The sequence below is a fragment of the Mobula birostris genome, chromosome 29 (assembly GCF_030028105.1).
Source record: "Mobula birostris isolate sMobBir1 chromosome 29, sMobBir1.hap1, whole genome shotgun sequence".
NCBI classification, from domain to species: Eukaryota; Metazoa; Chordata; class Chondrichthyes; order Myliobatiformes; family Myliobatidae; genus Mobula; species Mobula birostris.
The window spans coordinates 22,958,383-22,967,752 of NC_092398.1; the positions used below are offsets into that span (position 1 = coordinate 22,958,383).

Here is a 9,370-nt window from a genome sequence, read left to right on the forward strand (position 1 = left end):
CCACGGATGCTGCCTGACCTGCTGAGTTCCTCCAGCGTGTTGTGCGTGTTGCTTTGACCACAGCATCTGCGGAGTATTTTGTGTCTGAAAAGCCAGAGCAATGCATACAAAATGCTGTAGGAAATGAGCAGCCCATGCAGCATCTAGAGAAATAAATGAACTGCCGACGTTTCATCCCGAAAACCTGTATCAGGACAGGAAAGGAAGGGGGTAGGAGCCAGAATAAGTAGGTCGCTGGAGGGATGGAGTACAAGTTACAAGGTAATTGTTGAAGCCATGGTTGTGGTGGAGGGGCAGATGGTGATGGAGTAAATAGCTAGGAGGTGATGGGTTGAAGAGATGAGAGACTAAAGAAGAGGGAATTTGATAGGAAAGGAGAGTGGACCATGGGCGAAAGGGAGGGTGGCGAGGCCCCGGGGGGGAGGGGGTGATAGGCATGTGAAGAGAAGAGACGAGGTAAGAGGGAAGCGGGGTGAGGGGCGGGGTCTGAAAAGAGAGACATGGGGGAGGATACCAGAAGTTGAACAGATGTTCATACCATCAGGTTGGAGGCTAATCAAACGAAGTACAAGATCTCCAAGCTGTGAGTGCCGTCATCGTCTGGCAGTTGGGAGAAGCCATGGACCGCAAGTCGGAGAAATCAGAAAAACGTTTTCAAAACAGGGCTCGTCCGGGATTTGAACCCGGGACCTCTCGCATATTTGTCCACAAACGTCCCGAAGCGAGAATCATACCTCTAGACCAACGAGCCCCTGCTAGCAAGTTCGAGTGCTAACGACTGAAGAATTAAATTGGCAGACAACAGCGAGCTGAGAATTCCGACTATGAAGGTTGCGCTGGGTTAAAAGCGGCATGAAATAATCGCTCAATCGCCTGGAGAGATTGCGATCCTGCAAGGTGAGAAGGAAAGAGGCAAAGGCTGAATGGTTCACCTCATGGCTTTGACTGGAAAATTCCTCATTCATTTCCACACTAAGTGAGGCACGGGACGACTGCTTATGACAGAATTGTTCATGAATGCTTTACGAAGTTGAAACAACCGCGTTCCTTCGATATTTCTTATCAGTGCCCTTAAAACAGAGATCAATGACCTTAAAAGGGAAAGTCTACAAAATGTACTGGATACAACCAGGCCGGCACAAGAAAAGCCCTCCCCACAATGGAGCGCATCTGCAGGGAGCGCTTTTCCATCGCCATGGACCGCCGCCATCTTCTCGCAGCTGCCATCGTGAAGGAGGTGCAGGAGCTTCAGTTCCCAATCCTCCAGGTTCAGGAACAGTTGATACCATTCAAATATCTGGCTCCTGAATCAGCGTAGATAACTTCACTCACCTCATCACTGAACTGATTCCATAACCTACTGGTTCACTTTCAACTATACAACCAACTACGTTCTCAATATTATTTATATACAGACTCTGCCAAAGTCGTCCGCACAGAGGCTTTTGAATTTTATTTATTGTACTGTACTGCTACCGCAGAAAAGATAAATTACATGACATTTGTGAATGATGATAAACCTGATTCTGATCTGGGAATATATTGTGGATTGAGAGTGGGAAGGGTGCAGGGAGAGAGGAATCATGGTTGCGAAAATTGAGAGGGAGAGGGGAGGAAAAAGGAGGCAGTAGACAGACATTCTGTGATGACCATTAAACCAATTGTCTGGAGTCAAGTGACTGTAATGTTCAATCAGGTTCGCGGGTCTGGCAAGTGAGAGAGGAAATACACTGACTTCCAATAGCTATACTTATCATTGAAATTTCGACCAAACATTCGTGTTCTCCAAGTTATAGACATTGCAAAGCTGACAAACATACTTACTTCGTTGAAAGTGCGCGCAGAGCATCCCTTCCCAAACGCCTTGCCTTAAACAACGGAAGAAGAGCGCAAGCCTCTTCCATGGGCTGTTTTATACACCCATGATATTTGAAACTGCTCACCAGGCATCTATCCAATGGGGAAATCAGCTGCAGCTTCTAAACTAACCAGACACAACGGAAGCAACTTTCGACAATCAGAATAAGGCATCACCCCACAGGAGAATGACCTTGCTTGGTGTCTCGGGGCTGGGGGTGTCTGCACACGCGCCACCCACTTCCCCCGGGATTCCTTCTTTGCCACCAATCCCACAGTCCTCCCGTGGTTCTCCTCCCTCGCCATTCCCAACATCCTTTCATCCCGCCAGATTTACAAACTCGCTCAACGCTCCATGTAGGCAAATGCAGTATTGCACGAACGTCTTAAGGCTGATTTATACTTGTGCGTACCAGCTTGCGCCGTAGCCTACGCAAGTGGGCTACACCGTTGAGACCATTTATACTTGTGCGTTGGTGTGTCTGCATCTCTCTGCAATTCACCACCAAAACGCTAGTTGGCGGTGGAGTTTCCGTGCCACTGTGTTGAGTTTCTTCGCGCTGAAACGAGGAAATGCATTTCAAATATTTTCAGATGTCGGCAGGTAGATTTGACAATTTAGTTCATCGCTCCAACCACTTATTTCGCATCAGTGTACGCACAGTATACTCTGAGACTGGCAATCACCATTCGAGTTTTAGCTACAGGTGGAAGTCAACAGGCTGTAACAGCTAGGTACAAACTGGCGTCAAGCACAGAGTCCTCCATAATTTCGGAGGTCTGTAAAGTATTGCAGCCAGAGTTCCTTCCCTGCCCTTCAGTCGCCCAATGGGAAGCGATTGCAGCCTAAGAGGAAATGCGATGCTACCAAGCGGACCATTAACAGTTGTTGCAGTCTGCGACGCCGCTACGCGTAGTTACATTTTGGGAGAGGTGCGCGTTAGGCTACGGCGTAGGGTTGGTACAGAGTAGCGTACGGTACCCTGCCATGCCGTACCTACAGTGTACGTTTGATGCACAAGTATAAATCAGCCTTAAAAGCAGTGATGTCATGCTGAATCTTTATAAGGAATTGGTTAGGCCACACTTGCAGCATCGTGAGTAGTTTTGGGCTCCCTAATCTAAGAAAGGATGTGTCGGAATTGGAGAGGGTCCAGAGGAGGTTCACAGCAATGATCCTGGGAGGCAAGGGAGGAAAGGAGGACAATACATAACTTTAGGGCTGTATACGCTGGAGTTCAGAAGAATGAGAAAGGATTTCATTGGAACATCAAATATGGGAAGTTCTAGATAGAGTGGATGTGGGGAGGATCTACTGATGGCTAGTACCAAAGGGCACACCCTCAGAATTGAAGGACGTCCATTTGGAACAGACATGAGGCGGACTTACTTCAACCGGGGAGGGGGTTGGTGAATCGGGAGTTCATTGCACATACGCCCGTGGAGGCGCAGTCGCTGAGTTATTTAAAAGGGAGATTGATAGCTTCTTGATTAGGAAGAGCATCAAAGGTTAAGGGAAAATGACAGGACGATGGGGTTCAAAGGGATAATCAATGAACCAGGATAGAATGGCGTAATAGCCCACATTGCCCAATTGCCTAATTCAACTCCTCCGTCTTATGAGCTGATAACCTGAACCTCCAAAGCCTCCACATCCTTCCTGTAATGGAGTAACCTGAACTGCATAGGATACACCAGCAATCGCTCCTCATACGTTAATCCTTTCATCCCCGGGATCATTCTCGTGAAAGTCCTCTGGACCCCCTCCAAGAACAGCACGTCATTTATTAAATAAAACCGCCCGCAATATGCAGATCCAAATAGGGACGCCATCTACAAATACCCCGATTGCGGCTTACTTCCCTAGAGCTATGAAATGCTCCTTATACATTCACCCTTTCATTCCCGGGGTCACATTGGTGCATTTAATTGGTTTTTAACATTGGTCAATCTATACTTGGCTTCCTGTCATGACTTTCAATCTTAAACTCAATGTCCCATCTAATTGGTACAGTACCCAGGCTAGGTAAGGGGGAATCTCCCAATCCCTCGTAAGTATTCCCAGTGGTGTGCACCTCAAACAGCCTCTGATAACCATGTGCAACTCCTGGCCTTCAATTGGACCTGTGTCTTCTGTTTCTTCTAATAAATGAAACTCCCCCAACTGCCCCAAACCCTGGACTCCAGAACAGAAACTGAGACAGGGATTGAACGCTAAATAGGGTACAGTACTTTATTGACAACACAAATAGAGACAGGAGAAAAATTTACAAGCGTATGTTCCAGGAGGTATATATTCCAATTGAAGACGGTGGCTGCAAGGATCCCAAAAACTGGAAGGAGAGAGGGTCTCGGTTGGAACAGGGGGAGAGAGAGGGAGTGCTACTTAATGAAGTAGGGTGGGTTAACTGGAGATGCGGTACCCCTGTAATGACAAGGAGGCTTGATGCATCATCACGGAGCCTTGTTCCAGGCTCACTCACACCCGTTCTTCCTTCTCCAGCTGTAAGAGGCAGCTACGCTCGGACAGCTGGGTGGCGCCGGGCGGGAGACTGCTGTAGAGACGCTTGTGGACGGTGTCGTTCTTCACCAAGGCCACGGTGGTGTCGGACTTGCCCCGCCCGCGCAGGAAGGAAAAGGCAAAGAAGTAAATGCCCTCTTCGGGGAAGGTGAAGATCCCGGTATCAGGGTCATAGCCTCCCTCTCGGTTCAGCTGCACCTGGTCGAAGACGATAGTGGTCCCTGTATTGTGTGGGCTGCTCGTGGACCCGCGAATGGCGGCGAAGACAACGGCGTGGAGATGATCATGGCTCTCTTCTAGTGAGCAGAGAGGGCAGAACGTTAGGATCAAATGCAGCTCGGTAGGACCTCTATAACTGGTCAGTGGTTTGTAATTAATATATGGATCGAGCATGCTATGATAGAACGGACATTCATACAGCAGAGGATCGGTACTCCAGAGATTGGTGTGTGTGAAAATCGCAGGAGATCTACAATTTCTGAGATATTCAAACCATCCGGTCTGGCCCAAACATGCTCAAGGTCACTTCGATCACATTTCCTCCACATTCTGGAGTTTTGTCTGAACAGTAACTGAACCTCTTGACCATGTTCCCATGTCGTTATGGATTGGTGACGCTTGATTGGCTCATTAGAAATTTGCATTAATAAGCACGTACACAGGTGTACCAAATAAAGAGGCCACCGATCGTATACAGCGTCCTTACCTTTATTAGTCAAGCCATTGAGTTCAAGACTCGCAAAGTTATATTGCAGCTTTAAGCAAGTCTGGTTATATCACATCTGGAATATTACGTTCATTTCGGGTCACCCCATTACAGCGGCGTGTGAGATGAACAGAGTTGTAAAGGGAGCCCTTGCACATTGGTCGTCATGCATCAAAGTATTGACTACAGGATTTGGGATGTAAAGTTGAAGCTTTTTAAGACGTTGGCGAGGTCTAATTTGGTGTACTGTGTGCAGTTCCGGTCACCTACCGAGAGGAAAGAGACTCAGTCTACAGCACCCTGCAAATGTATATACAGCAAGGATGCTGAGGGCACTTGCACAGTAATGTGCATTCATTGCCGCGGATGGCAGGGGAGGCCAAGTCATTGAGTATATTTAAAGCGGAAGTGGATAGTGTATTGTTTGGTCAGGAAGTCAAACGTTATGGGAAGAAGGCGGGAGATTGGAGTTGAGAGAAATAATAGATCAGCTGTGACCGAATGGCGGAGAAGACTCGATGAGCTGAGAGGCCTAATTCTGCTCTGATATCTTAAGGTTTTATGGTCCTCTATTTCTAAGAGCCCCTTAAATACCTCTGTCGTATCAGAACTACCCCTAGGAGCTCATTCTAAGTACCAAGCACACTGCATATAACCTGCTTCGGACACTTCTCCTTTGCATTTTCTCTGCCCCCTGACCTTCAGTGAATGCCCTCCGGTATTAAACGCTTTGACCCCACTGAAGGAATAATAGCTATATATGGCACAATAGCATAAACCTCTCAAGGTCTTCCCTTACCTTAGGAAAAGACTGCCTACCGTGCCTATGCCTCATCATATTTTTCATGTTCGTAACAGGTCTCTCTATGCCCCGTCGCTCCAGTGAATACAGCCCAGTTTTCTCCACTCTCCCCTGATAGATCGTACACTCTAAACCGGGGAGCATACTGCCCATTGTCTTCTGCACGTTGTCGAAAGCATCCACATCCACCCTAGTGTCAGAGTCATGGAGAACCACAGAGCAGAAACAGGGACTTCGGCCCGTTTAGTCTATGCCAATCTGCTATCCAGCCTAGTCCCACCAACTTCAATTGGACCGTGCCCTCCCAAAGAAGCACTTATCCAAACTTCGCTTAAATGTTAAAATCGAACCTGCGTCCACCACCTCTACTGGCAGCTGGTTCCATACTCATTCCTTTCTCAGAGTAAAGAGGGGGTTCCCCTCAACCATTTCACCTTTGACCCTTAACCCACGACCTCACTTAACCTCAGTGGAAAATGCCTGATTACATTTACCCTATCTAGGCTCCATATATTTTCAAATCTCCCCTCATTCTCCTACACTCTAGGGAATAAAGTCCCAATCTATTTAAACTTTCTCTATAATTCGGCTCCACCCTTCCTGGAAGCATCCTTGTAAATCATCTCTGCTATCTTTCAATCGTAATAATATATTTCCAGCCGACCTACATACAATGTTCCAGATTAGGCCTCGCCAATGGCTTGTACAACTTCAATATAGTATCCCAACAGTTATAAAGGCCGATGTGCAGAACTTCTCTTTACGATTATATCTACCGTGATGCCACCGTAATGGGGTAAACAAACCTGAACGCGGCACTCCCGGTGCGGCCTAAATGGAGTTAACTGAAGCTTCTGATCGCCTGTGATTTTCACGCACAACAGCTCCAGAGCAGGGTTTCCCAAAGTGGAGTCCATGGCCCCCTCGGTTAATGGTAAGGGTCCATGACATAAAAAAAGGTGCAAACCCCTGCTCTAGTGTTTTCAGCCTATGTGGGGAGGGGGAGTGAAAGGCTGATGCTGTTTGTGCGCGGGGTGGGGAAGTGGCGGAAGAGGGCTTGGGATCTAATTTTTTTTGTCATTCATTCTTCTGTTTTTTTTCTTTTGTTTCGTGGATGTCTGGGGAGTGTAAGAATTTCACGTTGTATACTGCATACATTCTCTGATATTAAATAGTACCATACAACCATTGAACACCGTGGGAAGTAAAGGTTTCGACAGCTTCCTCAGCAGTAGCCCGTAGAAGGCAGTGTCCAAACCGCGCTTACGGTCCTCCCGGTGATGTTCCAACGCAGTGACACGGGTCTCCACGCCCTCCAGATACTGTCGAGACAAGAGGAGAGTCATCCGTTCCATTGGATCTACTCACGGAGCGTTGTAGAGATCAGTCACACAGTGAAGCTCCCGCCACGACAGCCCAGCACACACTCCCGGGTCCCGGGGTCAGGGACAGAGTGAAGGTTCATCTAAACCCTCGCATCAACCCCCTCCCCGGGGTCAGACACAGAAAGAACCGCCCTCCACACCGTCCCATCACACCCACCTGGGGTCAGAAGCGGAGTATACCTCCCTTTGCGCCATCCCATCGCACACTAACGGGGTCAGGTGCAGAGTCACGTTCCCTCAGCGCAATTCCACCATACACTCCCGGGGTTCAGACACAAAGTAAAGTTCTCCCTGCACCGTCCCATCGCACACCCTCGGGGTCAAACAGAAAGCCAAGCTCCCTCAATAGGTGGGAGGCAGAGAGGAGATGCAGTGGCCCCGAAAAGACATGTAGTTGTCTTGCAAGTGCCAGGGTCAAAGATGACTGAGTGGTTGCGGAACATTCTGGAGGGGCAGGGTGAACAGAGGTCATTTTGCACGTTTGTACAATTGACACAGGTAGAACACGGGATGAGATCCTACCAGACGAGTATAGCGGGATAAGTAAGACGATACGCGTCAGGCCTCAAGGGAAGTGACCTCTTGATTACTTCCGGAACCACGTACCAGAAAATTACGAAACGGCGGATCGGTCAGTTTGACGTGTGGCTGAGGTGCTGATGCAAGGGGATGGGATACGGTTTCTTGCGTCATTGAGGTCTCTTCTGGGACAAAAGCGACCTGTACAAGAGGGACGTGGTGCACTTTAGCCAGAGATGCACCGATGGTATGGTAGGAAAATTTGCCAGTACTACACGGGAGAGGCGGATTTAAACCAGATTGACAGCGGGTCTCTGAACAACTCGGGGGTAACGTAGTAGTCAGCGGGAGTGAACTCAGTAATCTGTGTTGGATTTGACTGTTTAATTCTTATACTATTCTGGTTATTTGTAATTTTCTTTTTAGTTTTACAATTAATTATCTCCCTGTATTTTAATTCTTATATGCTTATAACAGTTTAATATGACCCCCTAGTGGTTATGTTCGTATAATTTCTGAATCTACTTTTGGAACTCCATTACCGGAATGCTTGCTTTCTCATTGGTTAACTCTTATCTAGTTTGAATGGGATTTCCTTATCTGTGGGTAGAAAAGTAGCTGTTCCATGCAGGACGCTATGTTAGCTCTTTGTCACACACTTAGTGTACCTCAGCCACTGCCTGTTTTCAATATTCCTTCGTTCCATGAATAAAACAACCGTGACGCAATAAGTTTTCTACCGTTTTCCTGACTTCTAAAAAAACTTTGGATCAAATATATCAGCATCCAACACCAGGATAGGCCGGAAGGGAGTAAGGGGAGGGAAAGGGACACTCAATGAAACTGCATTTATTTCAATACCCGAGGCTTAAAAGGAATGGTCAACAAATTCATCGTCTGTCGACTCCGGAGACCAAGATGCTTCAGCATAACAGAAACTGAAGGGAGGACTGGCCGTTCAGTATTCCGGAGCTCAGGTGTGACAGCAGTGTAGGTAGGCAAGAAAGGGGTGTTGCTTTTCGATAAGACGATGTAACAGCGCTGCTTAGAGATGACACTATTCGAGTGGGGGTATTATGCACCGAGGTTGTGTGGGTTGAACTCAGAATCTAGAAGAGGAAGGTCACTCTGGTAAAACAGAGTCAAACACTAAGTGACTATCCCTCCGCACCGTCCCATCGCACACTCCAGGGGTCAGACACAAAGCGAAACTCAGTCCACACCGTCCCATCACACTCTCCCGGTGTCAGACCCAGAGTGAAGCTCCCTCCGCACCCTCCGATCACACATTCCCGGGGTCAGACATAGAGTGAAGATCCCTCTATACCATCCCAACACGCACTCTCAGGGTCAGACACAAAATGAAACTCCCCCCTCACCGTCCCGTCACACACTCCCAGGATCAGACTCCCTTTACGCCCTCACTGTTTCCCCCAATCACGGCACCTATAGTTATCTCCAAACCTGGTGAAGAGTACTGACGTCCCTTCACCACTGAATTCACCACCTTAGTGGACATCGAGGTGCTGAGGATAAGCAGACTAACCTGTGGGAAAGAGAGGACAATAAGATAAAATGAC

General features: G+C 47.9%; 1 non-coding gene across 1 annotated transcript; it reads right to left on the reverse strand.

Moving 5' to 3' along the window:
* Positions 1-662: 662 nt before the first annotated feature.
* On the reverse strand, positions 663-751 carry trnap-cgg (transfer RNA proline (anticodon CGG)). The gene is given in 2 exon segments: positions 663-698; positions 716-751. It is a non-coding gene; the product is annotated as a tRNA-Pro (tRNA).
* Between the last annotated feature and the right edge of the window lie 8,619 nt (positions 752-9,370).